Genomic DNA, 22,658 nt, shown 5'->3' with positions numbered 1-22,658 from the left:
ATGAATAATAAACATTTATCATGATACGAGGAAATAAATAATAACTTTATTATTGCCTCTAGGGCATATTTCCTTCAGTCTCCCACTTGCACTAGAGTCAATAATCTAGATTACACAGTAATGATTCTAACACCCATGGAGTCTTGGTGCTGATCATGTTTTGCTCGTGGAAGAGGCTTAGTCAACGGGTCTGCTACATTCAGATCTGTATGTGTCTTGCAAATCTCTATGTCTCCCACCTGGACTTGGTCCCGGATGGAATTGAAGCGTCTCTTGATGTGCTTGGTCCTCTAGTGAAAATTGGATTCCTTTGCCAAGGCAATTGCACCAGTATTGTCACAGAAGACCTTCATTGGTCCCGATGCACTAGGTATGACACCTGGATCGGAAATGAACTCCTTCATCCAGACTCCTTCATTTGTTGCTTCCGAAGCAGCTATGTACTCTGCTTCGCATGTAGATCCCGCCACGACGCTTTGTTTAGAACTGCACCAACTTACAGCTCCACCGTTTAATAAAAACACGTATCCGGTTTGCGATTTAGAATCGTCCGGATCAGTGTCAAAGCTTGCATCGATGTAACCATTTACGACTAGCTCTTTGTCACCTCCATAAACGAGAAACATATCCTTAGTCCTTTTCAGGTATTGCAGGATGTTCTTGATCGCTGTCTAGTGATCCACTCCTGGATTACTTTGGTACCTCCCTGCTAAACTTATTGCTAAGCATACATCAGGTCTGGTACACAGCATTGCATACATGATAGAGCCTATGGCTGAAGCATAGGGAACATCTTTCATTTTCTCTCTATCTTCTATTGTGGTCGGGCATTGAGTCTGATTCAACTTCGCACCTTACGATACAGGCAAGAACCCTTTCTTTGCCTGATCCATTTTGAAATTTTTCAACACTTTATCAAGGTATGTGCTTTGTGAAAGTCCAATTAAACGTCTTGATCTATCTCTATAGATCTTGATGCCCAATATGTAAGCAGCTTCACCGAGGTCTTTCATTGAAAAAAATTTATTCAAGTATCCCTTTATGTTATCCAGAAATTCTATATCATTTCCAATTAATAATATGTCATGTACATATAATATCAGAAATGCTACAGAGGTCCCACTCACTTTCTTGTAAATACAGGCTTCTCCAAAAGTCTGTATAAAACCATATGCTTTGATCACACTATCAAAGCGTTTATTCCAACTCCGAGATGCTTGCACCAGTTCATAAATGGATCGCTGGAGCTTGCACACTTTGTTAGCACCTTTTGGATCGACAAAACCTTCCGGTTGCATCATATACAACTCTTCTTCCAGAAATCCATTCAGGAATGCAGTTTTTACATCTATTTGCCAAATTTCATAATCATAAAATGCGGCCACTGCTAACATGATTTGGACAGACTTAAGCATCGCTACGGGTGAGAAAGTCTCATCGTAGTCAACCCCTTGAACTTGTCGAAAACCTTTTGCAACAAGTCGAGCGTTGTAGACAGTTATATTACCATCAGCGTCAGTCTTCTTCTTGAAGATCCATTTATTCTCAATAGCTTGCCGATCATCGGGCAAGTCAACCAAAGTCCATACTTTGTTCTCATACATGGATCCTATCTCAGATTTCATGGCTTCAAGCCATTTTGCGGAATCTGGGCTCATCATCGCTTCCTCATAGTTCGCAGATTCGCCATGGTCAAGTAACATGACTTTCAGAACAAGATTACCGTACCACTCTGGTGCGGATCTTACTCTGGTAGACCTACGAGGTTCAGTAGAAACTTGATCTGAAGATTCATGATCAATATCATTGGCTTCGTCACTAATTGGTGTAGTTGTCACAGGAACTAGTTCTTGTGATGAACTACTTTCCAATAAGGGAGCAGGTACAGTTACCTCATCAAGTTCTACTTTCCTCCCACTCACTTCTTTCGAGAGAAACTCCTTCTCTAGAAAGGATCCGAATTTAGCAACGAAAATATTGCCCTCAGATCTGTGATAGAAGGTGTACCCAATTGTCTCTTTTGGGTATCCTATGAAGACACATTTCTCCGATTTGGGTTCGAGCTTATCTAGTTGAAGTTTCTTCACATAAGCATCGCAACCCCAAACTTTAAGAAACGACAACTTTGGTTTCTTGCCAAACCACAGTTCATAAGGCGTCGTCTCAACGGATTTTGATGGTGCCCTATTTAACGTGAATGTGGCCGTCTCTAAAGCATAACCCCAAAATGATAGCAGTAAATCAGTAAGAGACATCATAGATCGTACCATATCCAGTAAAGTACGATTACGACGTTCGGACACACCATTTTGTTGTGGTGTTCTGGGTGGCGTGAGTTGCGAAACTATTCCGCATTGTTTCAAATGTAAACCAAAATCATACGTCAAATATTCTCCTCCACGATCAGATCGTAGAAATTTTATTTTCTTGTTACGATGATTTTCTACTTCACTCTGAAATTCTTTGAACTTTTCAAATGTTTCAGACTTGTGTTTCATCAAGTAGATATACCCATATCTGCTCAAATCATCTGTGAAGGTGAGAAAATAACGATACCCGCCGCGAGCTTCGACATTCATTGGACCACACACATCGGTATGTATGATTTCTAACAAATTAGTTGCTCGCTCCATAGTTCCGGAGAACGGCGTTTTAGTCATCTTGCCCATGAGGCACAGTTCGCAAGTACCAAGTGATTCATAATCAAGTGATTCCAAAAGTCCATCAGTATGGAGTTTCTTCATGCGCTTTACACCGATATGACCTGAACGGCAGTGCCACAAATAAGTTGCACTATCATTATTAACTCTGCATCTTTTGGCTTCAACATTATGAATATGTGTATCACTACTATCGAGATTTAATAAAAATAGACCACTCTGTAAGTGTGCACGACCATAAAAGATATTACTCATATAAATAGAACAACCATTATTCTCTGATTTAAATGAATAACCGTCTCGCATCAAACAAGATCCAGATATAATGTTCATGCTCAACGCTGGCACAAAATAACAATTATTTAGGTCTAAAACTAATCCCGATGGTAGATGTAGAGGTAGCGTGCCGACTGCGATTACATCGACTTTGGAACCATTTCCCACGCGCATCATCACGTCGTCCTTAGCCAATCTTTGCCTATTCCGTAGTCCCTGTTTCGAGTTGCAAATATTAGCAACAGAACCAGTATCAAATACCCAAGTGCTACTGCGAGTATTAGTAAGGTACACATCAATAACATGTATATCACATATACCTTTGTTCACTTTGCCATCCTTCTTATCCGCCAAATACTTGGGGCAGTTCCGCTTCCAGTGTCCAGTCTGCTTGCAGTAGAAGCACTCAGTCTCAGGCTTAGGTCCAGACTTGGGTTTTTTCTCTTGAGTAGCAACTTGTTTGTTGTTCTTCTTGAAGTTCCCCTTCTTCTTCCCTTTGCCCTTTTTCTTGAAACTGGTGGTCTTATTGACCATCAACACTTGATGCTCCTTCTTGATTTCTACCTCCGCAGCCTTTAGCATTGCGAAGAGCTCAGGTATAATCTTGTCCATCCCTTGCATATTACAGTTCATCACGAAGCTCTTGTAGCTTGGTGGCAGTGATTGAAGAATTCTGTCAATGACACTATCATCAGGAAGATTAACTCCCAGTTGAATCAAGTGATTATTATACCCAGATATTTTGAGTATGTGTTCACTGACAGAACTATTCTCCTCCATCTTACAGCTATAGAACTTATTGGAGACTTCATATCTCTCAATCCGGGCATTTGCTTGAAATATTAACTTCAACTCCTGGAACATCTCATATGCTCCATGACGTTCAAAACGTCGTTGAAGACCCGGTTCCAAACCGTAAAGCATGGCACACTGAACTATCGAGTAGTCATCAGCTTTGCTTTGCCAGACGTTCTTAATGTCGTCAGTTGCATCTGCAGCAGGCCTGGCACCCAGTGGTGCTTCCAGGACGTAATTCTTCTGTGCAGCAATGAGGATAATCCTCAGGTTACGGACCCAGTCCGTGTAATTGCTACCATCAACTTTCAACTTAGCTTTCTCAAGGAACGCATTAAAATTCAAGGGAACAACAGCACGAGCCATCTATCTACAACAAACATAGACAAGCAAAATACTATCAGGTACTAAGTTCATGATAAATTTTAGTTCAATTAATCATATTACTTAAGAACTCCCACTTAGATAGACATCTCTCTAGTCATCTAAATGATCACGTGATCCAAATAAACTAAACCATGTCCGATCATCACGTGAGATGGAGTAGTTTTCAATGGTGAACATCACTATGTTGATCATATCTACTATATGATTCATGCTCGACCTTTCGGTCTTTATGTTCCGAGGCCATATCTGTATATGCTAGGCTCGTCAAGTTTAACCTGAGTATTTCGCACGTGCACCTGTTTTGCACCCGTTGTATTTGAACGTAGAGCCTATCACACCCGATCATCACGTGGTGTCTCAGCACGATGAACTTTAACAATGGTGCATACTCAGGGAGAACACTTCTTGAAAATTTAGTGAGAGATCATCTTAAAATGCTACCGTTAATCAAAGCAAGATAAGATGCATAAAGGATAAACATCACATGTAATCAATATAAGTGATATGATATGGCCATCATCATCTTGTCCTTGTGATATCCATCTCCGAAGCACCGTCGTGATCACCATCGTCACCGGCGCGACACCTTGATCTCCATCGTAGCATCGTTGTCGTTACGCCATCTATTGCTTCTACGACTATCGCTACCACTTAGTGATAAAGTAAAGCAATTACAGGGCGTTTGCATTTCATACAATAAAGCGACAACCATATGGCTCCTGCCAGTTGCCGATAACTTCGGTTACAAAACATGATCATCTCATACAATAAAATATAGCATCACGTCTTGACCATATCACATCACATCATGCCCTGCAAAAACAAGTTAGATGTCCTCTACTTTATTGTTTGCGAATTTTACGTTGCTGCTACGGGCTGAGCAAGAACCGTTCTTACCTACGCATCAAAACCACAACGATAGTTCATCAAGTTAGTGTTGTTTTAACCTTCACAAGGACCGGGCGTAGCCACACTCGGTTCAACTAAAGTTGGAGAAACAGACACCCGCTAGTCACCTGTGTGCGAAGCACGGCGGTAAAACCAGTCTCGCGTAAGCGTACGCGTAATGTGGGTCCGGGCCACTTCATCCAACAATACCGCTGAACCAAAGTATGACATGCTGGTAAGCAGTATGACTTGTATCGCCCACAACTCACTTGTGTTCTACTCGTGCATATAACATCAACGCGTAAAACCTAGGCTCTGATACCACTGTTGGGGAACGTAGTAATTTCAAAAAAAATCATACGCACACGCAAGATCATGGTGATGCATAGCAACGAGAGGGGAGAGTGTGTCCACGTACCCTCGTAGACCATAAGCGGAAGCGTTATGACAACACGATTGATGTAATCGTACGTCTTCAGATCCGACCGATCCAAGCACCGAACATACGGAGCCTCCGAGTTCAGCACACGTTCAGCTCGATGACGATCCCCGGACTCCGATCCAGCAGGGTGTCGGGGATGAGTTCCATCAGCACGACGGCATGGTGATGATGATGATGTTCTACCAACACAGGGCTTCGCCTAAGCACCGCAATGATATGACCGAGGTGGAATATGGTGGAGGGGGGCACCGCACACGGCTAAGGAACGATCACAAAGATCAACTTGTGTGTCATGGGGTGCCCCCTGCCCCCGTATATAAAGGATGGAGGGGGGAGGTGCGGCCGGCCCCTAGGGGTGCGCCTGGAGGAGTCCTACTCCCACCGGGAGTAGGACTCCCCCCTCTTGCCTTGTAGGAGAAGGAAAGGGGGGAGGGGAAAGAGGAAAGGGGGGTGCCCCCCCCCTTCCTTGTCCTATTTGGACTAGAGGGGGAGGAGGCGCACGGCCTGCCCTGGCTGGCCCTCCTCTTCTCCCTTAGGGCCCATGTAGGCCCATTATCCCCCGGGGGGTTCCGGTAACCCACCGGTACTCCGGAAAAATCCTGATTTCTCCCGGAACAATTCCGATATCCAAATATAGGCTTCCAATATATCAATCTTTATGTCTCGACCATTTCGAGACTCCTCATCATGTCCGTGATCACATCCGGGACTCCGAACAACCTTCGGTACATCAAAACATACAAACTCATAATGAAACTGTCATCATAACTTTAAGCGTGCGGACCCTACGGGTTCGAGAACTATGTAGACATGACCTAGAACTGTTTTCGGTCAATAACCAATAGCGGAACCTAGATGCTCATATTGGCTCCTACATATTCTATGAAGGTCTTTATCGGTCAAACCGCATAACAACATACGTTGTTCCCTTTGTCATCGGTATGTTACTTGCCCGAGATTCGATCGTCGGTATCTCAATACCTAGTTCAATCTCGTTACCGGCAAGTCTCTTTACTCGTTACGTAATGCATCATTCCGTAACCAACTCATTGGTCACATTGCTTGCAAGGATTATAGTGATGTGCATTACCGAGAGGGCCCAGAGATACCTCTCCGACAATCGGAGTGACAAAACCTAATCTCGAAATACGCCAACTCAGCATCTACCTTTGGAGACACCTGTAGAGCTCCTTTATAATCACCCAGTTACGTTGTGACGTTTGGTAGCACACAAAGTGTTCCTTCGGTAAATGGGAGTTGCATAATCTCATAGTTGTAGGAACTTTGTATAAGTCATGAAGAATGCAATAGCAACATACTAAACGATCAAGTGCTAGGCTAACGGAATAGGTCAAGTCAATCACATCATTCTCCTAATGATGTGATCTCTTTAATAAAATGACAACACATGTCTATGGTTAGGAAACATAACCATCTTTGATTAATGAGCTAGTCAAGTAGAGGCATACTAGTGACATTAAGTTTGTCTATGTATTCACACATGTATTATGTTTCCGGTTAATACAATTCTAGCATGAATAATAAACATTTATCATGATATGAGGAAATAAATAATAACTTTATTATTGCCTCTAGGGCATATTTCCTTCATATCCAGCATGCATCTCGAGCATTAAGTTCATAAGAATAGAGTAACGCATTAAGAAAGATGACATGATGTAGAGGGATAAACTCATGCAATATGATATAAACCCCATCTTTTTATCCTCGATGGCAACAATACAATATGTACCTAGCAACCCATGCTGTCACTGGGTAAGGACACCGCAAGATTGAAACCAAAGCTAAGCACTTCTCCCATGGCAAGAAAGATCAATCTAGTAGGCCAAACCAAACTGATAATTCGAAGAGACTTGCAAAGATAACTCAATCATACATAAAAGAATTCAGAGGAGATTCAAATATTTCTCATAGATAAACTTGATCATAAACCCACAATTCATCGGATCTCGACAAACACATCACAAAAGAGTTTACATCGAATAGATCTCCACAAGAGAGGGGGAGAACATTGTATTGAGATCCAAAAAGAGAGAAGAAGCCATCTAGCTAATAACTATGGACCCAAAGATCTGTGGTAAACTACTCACAACTCATCGGAAGGGCTATGGTGTTGATGTAGAAGCCCTCCGTGGTTAATTCCCCCTCCGGCGGAGCGCCGGCGAAGGCTCCAAGATGGGATATCGCGGATACAGAAGGTTACGGCGGTGGAAATTGTTTTTCGTTGGTCCCTGGATGTTTTCGGGGTATGTGGGTATATATAGGAGGAAGAAGTACGTCGGTGGCCGCTCGTGGGACCCAGGAGACAAGGGGCATGCCCAGAGGGGGTGGGCGCGCCCTCCTATCTCCTGGCCGCCTTGATTGCTTCTTGACTTGCACTCCAAGTCCTCTGGATCACGTTCGTTCCAAAAATCACGCTCCCAAAGGTTTCATTCCATTTGGACTCTGTTTGATATTCCTTTTCTTCGAAATACTGAAATAGGCAAAAAACAGCAATACGGGTTGGGCCTCTGGTTAGTAGGTTAGTCCCAAAAATGATATAAATGTGTAAAATAAAGCCCATAAACATCCAAAAGGGGTAATATAATAGCATGGAACAATCAAAAATATAGATACGTTGGAGATGTATCAAGCATCCCCAAGCTTAATTCATGCTCGTCCTCGAGTATGTAAATGATAAAAACAGAATTTTTGATGTGGAATGCTACCTAGCATAATTCTCAATGTAATTTTCTTTATTGTGTCATGATTGTTCATATCCAAATGATTCAAGATAAAAGCTTATAAAACATAAAAATAATAATGCTTCGAAGCATACTAACAAATAATCATGTCCTATAAAAATAGCATAGGCAAAGAAAGCTTATCCCTACAAAATCATATAGTTAGGCCATGCTTCACTTTCATTACACAACATACTCCCATCATGAACAACACCTATGACGATCTGAGCAATTGGTTCATACTTTTTAATGCGCTTCAGCTTTTTCAACTCTTACGCGATACATGAGCGCAAGCCATGGACATAGCACTATGGTGGTATTTGGTGGTGGTTGTTAGGACGAAAAGGGAGAAGATAGTCTCACATCAACTAGGCATATTAACGGGTTATGGAGATGCCTATCAATAGATATCAATGTGAGTGAGTAGGAATTGCCATGCAACGGATGCACTAGAGCTATAAATATATGAAAGCTCAACAAAAGAAACCAAGTGGGTGTGCATCCAACTCGCTTGCTCACGAAGTCCTAGGGCATTTTGAGGAAGCCCATCATTGGAATATACAAGCAAGTTTTATAATGAAAAATTTCCACTTAGTATATGAAAGTAACAACATAGGAGACTCTCTATCATGAAGATCATGGTGCTACTTTGAAGCACAAGTGTGGAAAAAGAGATAGTAGCATTGTCCCTTCTCTCTTTTTCTTTCATTTATTTTTTTTTCTTTTTTTTCTTTCTTTCTTTTTTCTTTGGCCTTTCTCTTTTTTTGTGGCCTTTCTTTTTTTCTTTTTTTCTTTTTTTTAAAGTCCGAAGTCTCATCCCGACTTGCGGGGGAATCATAGTCTTCATCATCGTTTCCTCACGGAGACAATGCTCTAATAATGAAGATCATCACACTTTTATTGATTTACAACTCAAGAATTACAACTCAAAGCTAGAACAATATATGACTCTATATGAACGCCTCCGGTGGTGTACCGGGAAATGCAATGAATCAAGAGTGACATGTATGAAAATTATGAAGGTGGCCTTGCCACAAATATGATGTCAACTACATGATCATGCAAAGAGCAATATGACAATGATGAAGTGTGTCATAATAAACGGAACGGTGGAAAGTTGCATGGCAATATATCTCGGAATGGCTATGGAAATGCCATAATAGGTAGGTATGGTGGCTGCTTTGAGGAAGGTAAATAATGGGTGCATGATATCGGCGAAAGTTGCGCGGCACAATAGAGGCTAGCAAAGTGCAAGGGTGAGTGTGCGTATATCCATGGACTCACATTAGTCATAAACAACTCATATACTTATTGCAAAAGTCTACTTAGCCCTTGAAGCAAAGTACTACTACGCATGCCCCTAGAGGGATAGATTGGTAGGAAAAGACCATTGCTCGTCCCCGACTACCACTCATAAGGAAGACAATCAAAAAAGCACCTCATGCAACAAATTTGTCACACAACTTTTACCATACGTGCCTGCTACGGGACTTGCCAACTTCAACACAAGCATTTCTCAATTTTATAATTACCCACTAGCATTACTCTAACATTACTACCTCTATATCTCAAAACAATTATCAAGCATCAAATTGATCCTAGTGTTTATGCACTTTCTATGATAATTTTTATTATACCCAACTTGGATGCTCACCATTCTAGGACCAATTTATAACCATAGCAAATACCATGCTGTGCTAAAATACTCTCAAAATAATATAAGTGAAGAAAGAGATACTAGCAATTTCTTCAAAATTAGGCCACCGCCGTGCTCTAAAAGATATAAGTGAAGTACTAGAGCAAAAACTATCAAGCTCAAAAGATATAAGTGAAGCACATAGAATATTCTAATAAATTCTAATCAAGTGGGCTTCTCCCAAAAGGTGTGTACAGCAAGGATGATTTTGGTAAACTAAAAAGCAAAGACTAATATCATACACGATGCTCCAAGTAAAACACATATCATGTGGCGAATAAAAATATAGCTCCAAGTAAAGTTACCAATGAACGAAGACGAAAGCCGGGATGCCTTCCGGGGGCATCCCCAAGCTTAGGCTTTTGGCTACTCTTGAATATATTGGGGTGCCATGGGCATCCCCAAGCTTAGGCTCTTGCCACTCCTTATTCCATAGTCCATCAAATCTTTACCCAAAACTTGAAAACTTCACAACACAAAACTCAACAGGAAATCTTATAAGCTCCGTTAGTGAAAGAAAACAAAACCACCACATAAGGTACTGTAATGAACTCATTCTTTATTTATTTTGGTGTTAAACCTACTGTATTCCAAGTTCTCTACGGTTCATACCACTTAATACTAGCCATAAATGCATCAAAATAAGCAAATAACACACGAAAAACAGAATCTGTCAAAAACAGAACAGTTTGTAGCAATCTGTAACTAACGCAAACTTCTGGAACTCTAAAACTCCTACCAAAATAGGAAGTCCTGGAAAATTTATCTATTGATCATAAGCAAAAAGAATCAACGCAAAATCACGTTTCCGTGATTTAACAAAACTAATTTAGTGCACGCAAAAGTTTCTGTTTTTTCAGCAGAATCAAATTAACTAACACCATAGGTTATCCTATAGGTTCTACTTGGCACAAACACTAATTTAAAAATAAAAACACATCTAAACAGAAGGTAGATGCAAAATTTATTACTAAACAGAAACAAAAACAAAAAACACAAATAAAATTGGGTTGCCTCCCAACTAGCGCTATCGTTTAACGCCCCTAGCTAGGCATGATGATTTCATTGATGCTCACATAAAAGATAAGAATTGAAACATAAAGAGAGCATCATGAAGCACGTGAAAAAAACATCTAAGTCTAACATACTTCCTATGCATAGGCATCTTATAGACAAACAAATTATCATAGCAAGCAAAAACTAGCATATGCAAGGAAGCGGAAAGAAACAATAGCAATCTCAACATAACGAGAGGTAATTTAGTAACATGAAAATTTCTACAATCATATTTTCCTCTCTTATAATAATTACATGTGGGATCATAAGTAAATTCAACAAAATAGCTATCACATAAAATATTTCAACATGATCCACATGCATGCAAAGTTGACACTCTTCCAAAATAGTGGGATTAACATTAACATGACCTCTTCAAACCCACTTTTATCACAAATTTCATAAGATTGAACATTCTCCAAATATGTGGGATCTAAAGTTGACACTCTTCCAAACCCACTTTCAATAATATTGCAAACACTATTATCAATCTCATATTCATCATGGGGCTTAAATAAATTTTCAAGATCATAAGAAACATCATCACCCGAATCAAGATCATTGCAACAAGTAGTAGACATAGCAAAACTAGCATCCCCAAGCTTAGGGTTTTTCATATTATTAGCACAATTGACATCAACAGAATTTGTAGTAAAATCATTGCAATCATGCTTTTTATTCAAAGATCTATCGTGAATCGTTTCATAAAGTACTGCATCACAATTTTCAGATTCACGAATTTCAAGAAAAACCTCATAAAGATAATCTAGTGCACTCAACTCACTAGCTATAGGTTCAACATAATTGGATCTCCTAAAGATATTAGCAAGTGGATGAGGATCCATAAACTTTTAGCAAGCGAAGATGCAAGCAAAAAGAAGGGACATGGTAACACAAGATCAAACGGGAGAAGGGCGAATAAAACAGCAAAGGTGAAGTGGGGGAGAGGAAAACGAGAGGCAAATGGCAAATAATGTAAATGCGAGGGAGATGAGTTTGTGATGGGTACTTGGTATGTCTTGACTTGAGCGAAGACCTCCCCGGCAACGGTGCCAGAAATCCTTCTTGCTACGCCTTGAGCTTGCGTTGGTTTTCCTTGAAGAGAAAAGGGTGATGCAGCAAAGTAGCGTAAGTATTTCCCTCAGTTTTTGAGAACCAAGATATCAATCCAGTAGGAGGCTCCTCAAAAGTCCCACGCACCTACACAAACAAACAAAGAACTCGCAACCAACGCAATAAAGGGGTTGTCAATCCCTTCATGGCCACTTGCGAAAGTGAGATCTGATAGAGATAGTATGGTAAGATAAATATATTTTTGGTATTTTCTAATATAGATGCGAAAAGTAAAGATGCAAATAAAAGTAGATTGAAAGCTTATATGATAAAGGATAGACCCAGGGGCCATAGGTTTCACTAGTGGCTTCTCTCAAGATAGCATAAGTATTACGGTGGGTGAACAAATTACTGTCGAGCAATTGATAGAAAAGCGAATAATTATGAGATTATCTAGGCATGATCATGTATATAGGCATCACGTCTGTGACAAGTAGACCGACTCCTGCCTGCATCTACTACTATTACTCCACACATCGACCACTATCCAGCATGCATCTAGAGTATTAAGTTCATAAGAACAAAGTAACGCATTAAGCAAGATGACATGATGTAGAGGGATAAACTCATGCAATATGATATAAACCCCATATTGTTATCCTCGATGGCAACAATACAATACGTGTCTTGCAACCCTTTCTGTCACTAGGTAAGAACACCGCAAGATTGAACCCAAAGCTAAGCACTTCTCCCATGGCAAGAAAGATCAATCTAGTAGGCCAAACCAAACTGATAATTCGAAGAGACTTGCAAAGATAACTCAATCATACATAAAAGAATTCAGAGAAGATACAAATATTATTCATAGATAAACTTGATCATAAACCCACAATTCATCGGATATCGGCAAACACACCGCAAAAAGAGTTTACATCGAATAGATCTCCACAAGAGAGGGGGAGAACATTGTATTGACATCCAAAAAGAGAGAAGAGACCATCTAGCTAATAACTATGGACCCGTAGGTCTATGGTAAACTACTCACAACTCATCGGAGGGGTAAGGATGTTGATGTAGAGGCCCTCCGTGGTTGCTTCCCCCTCCGGCAGAGTGCCGGCAAGGGCTCCAAGATGGGATCTCGCGGATACAAAAGGTTACGGCGGTGGAAATTGTGTTTCGTGGTGCTCCTGGATGTTTTCGGGGTACACAGGTATATATAGGAGGAAGAAGTACGTCGGTGGCCGCCCGAGGGGCCCACGAGACAGGGGGTGCGCCCTACAGGGGGGGCGCCCTCCTATCTCCTGGACACCTTGATTGCTTCTTGACTTGCACTCCAAGTCCTCTGGATCACGTTCGTTCAAAAAATCACGCTCCCGAAGGTTTCATTCTGTTTGGACTCCTTTTGATATTCCTTTTCTTCGAAGTACTGAAACAGGCAAAAAACAGCAATACGGGCTGGGCCTCCGGTTAGTAGGTTAGTCCCAAAAATGATATAGATGTGTAAAATAAAGCCCATAAACATCCAAAAGGGGTAATATAATAGCATGGAACAATCAAAAATTATTGATACGTTGGAGATGTATCATAGCGCGCCCGCCAAGAGCGTGCTACTGCTATCGTGTTCAGCAGCGCCTTTTGAGACTAGGGCTACTGCTAAACCACAGCCATACCACCTTTTTCCTCCCCTCTCCCCTCCCCCCTCCTCTCTTCCTTCACTTTCCCCTCCCACCTCCTCTCTCCCTCACTTTGCTTATTCCTCACTACTTCTCCCCCCCATTACTCTCCTTCTAATACCTATCTTTCTCTCTCTTTATTACTCCTAGATAACTACACCACCTCCATTAATGCATCTCCTTTCTCTTTTTCCTTCCCCCTCCACTAGTTGAACTTGTCTCCTCCCAAACTAGATAGCTAGCTAGATATCTAGCTAGCATTTAGTGAAGTGACCTACGTACCTCCCTACCTAGATCTATAGCCTTGTCAAGAAGAGCTTTCTCCACTTTTGATCATTCCATAGGTGTGTGTGGCGACAAGATAACATCATCACCATGCTCGATCTCGAGATAGGTGATTTAAAAGTTATGCTTTTGCAAGAATGGAAATATGTGTATGTGTGCGATATGACATAATCGGGCGATATGATGGAAATATATTGTGTGTGTGGCATGTGTTGCCGCTGAATTGTGCTTGTGAGTTTCCTATGTTTTGCCGAAATGTCGATTCATTTCCGTTTCGGTGAATTTCGGGCAAACTCTAAATGTCCTATTTTTAGGGAAGGTCATGCCGAATTTTTGTATGACTTTGATGCATGCATGCATTTTTATAATCAATTTGTTTACCATGCAGGCATTCATGATGGTCAGTGGAACAGTGGTGGACAGATGGTTGTGGTCGGCAGTGCAGGACATGACAGAAAATAACCTGAGAGACGTTTTATGTCTATGTCGAAGATGCAAAGGAGGAGTTTGGTTTGACCCCTATGATGCGATGGTGCACCTACTCATGACTGGTTTCATGGATGGCTATACTCGATGGATAATTGAAGATGAGTATGATGATGTTGAGCATGCCGACGGGGCAGGCAATAATGACACGGAGCAAGACGAAGAGATGATCGATAATGGCGGCGGAGAAGGGGCCGAACATGGTGGTGGGGAAGAGGCCAGACATGGCGGCAGAGAAGTGGCCTGACATGGCAGCGGAGAAGGGACCAGACATGGAGGCAGAGAAAACATGGACTCCACGCTGCAGACTTCGTCGATACTAAGTTCTATCGTGCGGGGCCCTCATGTTCAAGCACTCCTTCGCAAGGAGACGAGTACTGAGAGAGCTGCTTCTAGAGAGGAGGACAAACTACAGCAACTGGTGATAGACTCAAACACTCCATTGTATGATGGTTGCAATCCCGAGGTGACCCGCTTGAGTTTCACGCTCAAACTCCTGAAGACGAAGGCTAAAAACAAATGGATCGACACTAGCCCCGATGAGCTTCTCAAGTACCTAAAGGATGTTCTTCCCGTTGGGAATCTATGTCCTACTAGTGTGGATGAGGCCAAGAAGATCGTGTGCCCTCTTGATCTGCCGCATGTTAGATGCCATGCATGCATCAGCGATTGCATAATTTATCAGAAGGAGCACACGGAAAAAAAGCTATCCAGTGTGCAATGCTTCTCGATACAAGAAGCCAGGAAGAAATGTCCCCAGAAAGTTGTATGGTACTTACCTATCACTCCCCGTCTACAACGGTATTTCATAGATCCCAAGGAAGCAAAGCTCATGCGCTGGCACACGGAGAGGAAGAAGCCCGATGATGGAGATGATCCGAGGCTAAGACACGTCGTGGATGGAAGCCAGTGGAAAGCGTTCAACGGCGAATATCGGTATTTCACATGTGATGCAAGGAACATCGTGCTCGGCGTGTGTACCGATGGCATGAATCCGTTTGGCAACCAGAACACCAACCATAGCACATGGCCGGTGTTTGTATGGATGTATAACCTCCCCCCTAGTTGTGCATGAAGTCGAAGTACATACACATGAGCATGCTGATTCAAAGGCCGAAACAACCGGGGAAATAATATGAATCTGTATCTGGGGATACTTCAAGAGGAGTTAGACATGTTATGGAAAACTCCGGCCAAGACATGGGACGCCAGCAAAGGCGAGTATTTCTATATGAGAGTCGTGTTGATCATGACTGTGCACGACTATCTCAGTTACGGATATGTCGCAGGCCAGGTGTGCCATGGATATTGCGGATGCACGCGGTGCATGGATGATACGACGTCTCAGCAGCTAACGTCAAGGAAAGATGGCGGGTCTGGGAAAATAGCGTGCATGGGGCATCATACATGGATAGAGAAGGACGACCCATGGACAAACCAAGGAGATCTATTCAATGGTGAGGCTGAGCATCGAGGACCTCCATGTAAGCGGAGCGGCGCCAAAATCAATGAGCTGTTGAAAAAATGGGAACAGTGCCCCACACTGGGAAAGATGATAAAAAGGCGTCGGAGCCGCTGCTGAAGGTATGGAAGACGAGGTCTGTTTTCTGGGACTTGGAGTACTGGCACAAACTCGACACACCTCATTGCCTTGATCAAATGCATATGTGTAAGAATGTCCTTGAGAGCTTGCTTGCAACACACATGCCAGATAAGACCAAGGATGGGCCGAAGGCAAGAAAAGACTTGCAGGATTTGGAAATCAGGGAAGATCTGCACATGCCGCCCCGTAAAGACTCAGAGGAGACAGAGACGGAGACAGAGGCACGGGAGAAGAAGGACAAAAAAGTAAAGGAAGAGGATTATTGCCCCCTTCTTGCTTCACCTTAGGTCCGGCTGAGATCGATCAATTCTTCAAGTGCCTTTCCGGAATCAAAGTTATTTCTGGTTACTATGGCAAGATAAGAAGATATCTAGACACGAAGAAGAAAAGGTTCAGCAGGATGAAGCCCCATGACTGTCATGTGATGATGACGCAGATACTGTCTGTTGCCCTTAGAGGGATGATGGACAAGCACGTCCATGACACACTTATTGGTCTCTGCAACTTTTTCGACGTCATCTCTCAAAAGTCGATCAGTGTGAAGCAGCTCCGAAGGCTACAAGAAGAGATCATTGTGATACTAAATGATCTTGAGATGTACTTCCTGCCCGCGTTCATTGACATCATGGTGCATCTGTGTGTCCATATTATGGACGACATAATAGACCTGGGGCCGTCATTCCTGCACAACATGATGCCGTTAGAGAGGATGAATGGGATCATCAAAGGATTTGTTCGTAACATGTCCCGTCCGGATGGAAGCATCGTCCAGGGCTATCTGGCACAAGAGTGCATCTCTTTCTGTGAGAATTTTCTATATGGCGCAGACCAGCCGCCTGGTGTTGGTTTGCCTGTTAACAAGCACGATGGGAGGCTAGAAGGAGAAGGTCACACCAACGGTCGCAGGGAACTGCATGTGGCCTACTCAGATCGACGCAACAACATTGACAGAGCAACTTGGTAGTGCTACAACACCTAGACCAGGTAGATCCTTTCGTGGTACTGCACAAAGAAACTATCGCAAAGAAGTATCGTGACCGGGGGGTATGCAGGACGAACGCCGAAGTTACTAGAGAGCACAACTCCACTTTCCTGCATTGGTTCAAAGAACATATTATAGCTAATCCCCCGGAAGAGGTGTCACGCCCAATATGCGACCCTATCCAAAAGGAACTCGAAGGTCCCACCAAGGATAGACCCGCATATTGAAACGCTTTTGCAAGGTGGATATCATTACATCAACATTACATAATAGATAGGGATACATACAAAAGGCATACAATGCCACACGAATACAACAATAGATCACACACAATATCAACATCCGACTACGGATGAAACACAAACAGAAGCTCAAACGACATCCACCCTGCTAGCCCAGGCTGCCGACCTAGAACCTATCCCCTGATCGAAGCAGAAGCAGAACTCCAACACAAGCAAACATCGCTCTCGCGTCATGATCATCGCAAAACCTGTACCTGCAACTCTTGTTGTAGTAATCTGTGAGCCACAAGGACTCAGCAATCCCATTACCATGGGTATCAAGACTAGCAAAGCTTAATGGGGAAGGAAGGGGTAAAGTGGTGAGGTTGCAGCAGCGACTAAGCATATATGGTGGCTAACATACGCAAATAAGAGCGAGAAGAGAGCAAATGGAACGGTCGTGAAGCTAGTAATGATCAAGAAGTGATCCTGAACTCCTACTTACGTCAAACATAACCCAAAACCGTGTTCACTTCCCGGACTCCACCGAAAAGAGACCTTCACGGCTACACACGCGGTTGATGCGTTTTAATTCGGATCTGGTGTCAAGTTATCTACAACCGGACATTAAGAAATTCCCATCTGCCTATAACCGTAGGCACGGCTTTTGAAAGATAATACCCTGCAGGGGTGTCCCAACTTAGCCCATGATAAGCTCTCACGATCAACGAAGGATATTTCTTCTCCCAGGATGACCCGATCAGACTCGGAATCCCAATTTACAAGACATTTTGACAATGGTAAAACAAGACCAGCAAAGCCGCCCGATGCGCCGACAAATCCAGATAGGAGCTGCACATCTCTCGTTCTCAGGGCAACATCGGATGAGACTAGCTACGAGTAAAACCAACCCTCAAGTTGCCCCGGGGTGGCCCCGCAGGCAGCTCAGTTCGGACCAACACTTAGACAAGCACTGGCCCGGGGGGGCTAAAATAAAGATGACCCTCGGGCTCCGGAAACCCAAGGGAAAAAGGGCTAGGTGAGGCAAATGGTAAAACCAAGGTTGGGCCTTGCTGGAGGAGTTTTATTCAAAGCGAACTGTCAAGGGGGTCCCATAAATCACCCAACCGCGTAAGGAACGCAAAATCCAGGAACATAACACCGGTATGACGGAAACTAGGGCGGCAAGAGTGGAACAAAACACCAGGCATAAGGCCGAGTCTTCCACCCTTTACCAAGTATATAGATGCATTAATAATATAAAAGATATTGTTATATCCCAACATAATCCTGTCCATCATGGGGCAATCTTCAACTTCACCTGCAACTAACAACGCTATAAGAGGGGCTGAGCAAAAACGGTAACATAGCCAGACAACGGTTTGCTAGGAAGGGTGAAAAGGTTAGAGGCTGACATGGCAATTTGGGAGGCTTGAAGAGCAAGTGATAGGTAGCGCAGCATAGCGATAGAACGAAGCAACTAGCATAGCAATGATAGTAGTGAGATCCAGGGTAGCGGTCATCTTGCCTGAAATCCCGCAAGGAAGAAGAACGATTCCATGAAGAAGACGAACGGATGAAGTCGAACGAATCCTCACAACTCCGGAACGAAACCGAAGCTAACGAGAGAAGCAAACCGGAAAGAAGCATACAACATGGTAAATGCACAAGCATAAACATGGCATGATGCACAAACAAGTATGATGCATGTCCGGTTTAATGAGGCATGGCATGACAAAGTGCAACAAACAACACTACAAATTAAGTGGAGCTCAATATGCAACGAGTTGCATATTGACAAAACACCACATTGACATATTTAGTTTAATCTCGTATAAGCTACCAAACAATGTTAAATGTTGTTAAACATGGCAAGAGGTGAAGCATATGAAAACTAACTATTTAGGCAAGTTTAAATGAGGCAGGAACAACAAACAATTCCGGAAAAACCTCATATGCATATTTATGAATTCGGTACTGTTCTTCCCTAAACCATATTTTATTGTTGTTAAACAGGAAAATAAAGCCCACCATGTTAAACTAGGCATTTTTCTACCCCATTTACATATAAAGTTTATTTAAAACAGAGTTACGGTTATTTAGTTATGAAATAAATCATTTTAACATGGCATATTAGCAAATTTAAACAAACAACAAGTTAAACCTTTTAAACATGGATGAAAATGGCATATTATTAATCTACGCAAAATTCTAAGCATTTTACATCTATATATATATATATATATATATATATCATTTTAATACGATGCACGGTTGGTGATTTATTAAATGGATGAAGAACAGGGGTTTTTCTGTAAAACAACGGTCTCTGGATAAATGGAAAAATTCACAGCGCATTGAAAAAAATACATGGGCCGAAACAGAGATCTGGCCCAGGGCGAGGGGGAAGCTGCTCACATCGGGCCTTGAGGTCGGTCGGTGGATCTGGCGGCCCACGGCGAAGGCGAAAGAGGGCTCGCGCTGCGCTGGGCCTCATGGGCAAAGGGAGCTGGGCCTGCGCGTGAAGAGGACGCGGTCAACGGGGCTGGGTCGAGCGTCGTCGTCCTCCCTGCTCGAACGAAGCAGAGGATGCGAGCAGGGCGTTGGGGCAGCAGGTCGACACGCGACGGAGGAGGCCCAGACAGCGATGTCGCCGGGGCCCTGGGCGGGCAGGAGGGACTTGGCGGCGATGAGGAACTGCGATGGGGATCCGGCGCGGGCTCTGGTTCCAGTGGCCGGATCTGGCGCGGGAGGGGCTCGGGAGGGCACCATGGCGCGGGTGTGCTCCTGTAGAAAGGCAAGACCGAGATGTTGAGAGGAGGGAGAGAAATACTGGGGAGGAAGAAGAAGCAGGGGAGGAAGGAGAGGGTTCCTGCGGGGGTCACCGACAGCAGGGCTCGTCGGAGCTACGGGAGCTGATGCTGCTCATCGCTGGTGGGGACGGCTAGCTCGATCCGCTCGGGCTCTCGCCAGCGGGAGGCACGGGCTTGGAGCTCCATGGGGAACGCCATGGCGCAGAGCAAGGCACAGGGCTCGGGGAAGGAGCACGGCGTGGGGGAGGCGCTCGGGAGGGATCGAGCGGGAGGAGCTTGGGGCCTCGGGCGCGTGGTCGAGGAGGTTGGAGAGGATCTAGATCGGGCTCTGGTTGGTGACGCTGAAAACGAGGGAGGGAGAGAGGCTGGCTGCAGGCTTGGATCCCGAGGGAGAGGAGTGGCGGCGGAGGGATTTGGAGGATGGGACAGCTCTAGGGTCTAGGGTTAGCTAGGCTGATTATATAGTAGGTGAATTTTTGGTTAGGGGTATATCGCGTCCCTCCGATCGTAATCGGATGGTTGCGAATAAAATAGTTAGGGAGCCCAATTAACAAAACGGAGATATTTTGTAGATGTTTGGGGATGAACTGGATCCAACGGTGATGACTGAGCGGTTCGGGTTCGGGGCAAGTTTCTGATGCGCACGCGAGGGGGCTGCGAGCTGGCAAGAGATGTTAGGTGGTCTGACAAGAGGGAAATGCAAACATGGTTGGTCTCGGAACGGTTAACAAAATTAAGGGGGGAACGCAGCAACTACGAACGGGTGCAAGCTTTATGAAAACGATGCCGATGCAATGCGAATGATGCGATGATGAAATGCATGACAAGAATAAAAGGCAAAACAAAAAAACAAAAACCTAACCACGAAGAAATATCATATCGCATCTCCGGAAAAGGAAAGAGTTGGAGTTACGAATATGGAAAGTTGTATCCGGGGCGTTACAACACTCCACCACTACGAGAGGATCTCGTCCCAAGATCTAGGATGGCACCGGAGGGAAAAGAAAGAGGAAGATAAGAGGTAAAACTAAGTTGCTTCTTCAACAAAAGAGTGAAACCAAAGAACCTTGAGAGGTTGTAAAGTTGAAAGAAAGAACACAACAGAGTTGAACACAATTGAGAGCACTGCGGTAGAGAATAGAAAGAAGGAACACCATGTGAACCTTGGCGGCTGCAAAGCTATGAATGACGAGTACAATGGACAAGAAGGAATTGTGGGGACCGATTCTCCGGGTATTAATTCCCAGAAAATGGCCCTTGTGCTCATCAGCCCCAGGATAACTGTTGGCTGATGAGGCACCAACTTGATACAGAAATTCCAAGCAAATACAAAATATGTAGTACAAGACCATTCTAGTCTGTGAGTACAACAAATGGTTTCTAGTGGTTGATGGCGGAAGCGGGCTATAAATCATCAGTGTCTATGAGACTCCATTTCCCACGGGAACAGCTGACCAGGCTATCTCCTATCTTCGCGAGACTGCTATCACCGTTGCTTAGGTTCCGGGGCTGTCATCACGTCGCTTCTCTCTGTGCAAGAAATCTGGCCAAGACAATAGCCAGGGACAAGCCAGTGAGTACTTTGAATGTACTCGCAAACATAATGAACATGGGTATAATATAATAACGATGTGCTAAAAATATTTTATACTCATGACGTTAGTCACAAAAATATAAATATAACTCTGATGCGTGTAAGCATGTTATATATGAATATGTAATATCATAGAAGTATTAAAAAAATGAAATAAACAACAAGCCTGCCACAGTCGGGCGTCTGAGCGACACCACATAAAGGGCTTTAAAAAAATGCCACAGTCGGGCGTCTAAGCGACACCACATAAAGGGCTTTAAAAGAAATGCCACAGTCGGGCATCTGAGCGACACCACATAAAGGGCTTTAAAAGAAATGCCACAGTCGGGCATCTGAGCGACACCACATAAAGGGCTTTAAAAGAAATGCCACAGTCGGGCGTCTGAGTGACACCACATAAAGGGCTTCAAAAGAAATGCCACAGTCGGGCGTCTGAGCGACACCACATAAAGGGCTTTAAAAGAAATGCCACAGTCGGGCGTCTGAGCGACACCACATAAAGGGCTTTAAAAGAAATGCCACAGTCGGGCGTCTGAGCGACACCACAGAAAGGGCTTTAAAAGAATAACAATCATAGTGAATATCCAGGAGGTAGAACCGTCCCAGGGATATTCAATAATACCAATAATATCATGGGTTAGTCCACAACAAAATAATAATCATCATCATCACATGTCACAAGTCGTGATACCAGTTCTGATTTAACAGTTTCACCTCCGAAGACCGACACTAAGACCGACACTCGACCCATCCCAGACTGTAATCCTTAACCATGGACACGGCTATTCGAATAGGTTTAATCTCTGCAGAGGGTGTACTCTTTACCCACGAGTAACGGATTTCTTTAGTCCATCAGGACTAATTCCGTCTACGGTCCTTTTGTTGAAAACACACCTAACTTGCACACACCAGCTTAACTCACACGTGTCTGGAATCACCCAAGACACCTGTCAAGCAAACTCTAAGTGGGGAGGCTACAACCTCGTGTAGCATGGGATCAAATT

The sequence above is a fragment of the Triticum aestivum genome, chromosome 3B, assembly GCF_018294505.1.
Source record: "Triticum aestivum cultivar Chinese Spring chromosome 3B, IWGSC CS RefSeq v2.1, whole genome shotgun sequence".
Lineage (NCBI taxonomy): Eukaryota > Viridiplantae > Streptophyta > Magnoliopsida > Poales > Poaceae > Triticum > Triticum aestivum.
This window is presented reverse-complemented; position numbering follows the sequence as displayed.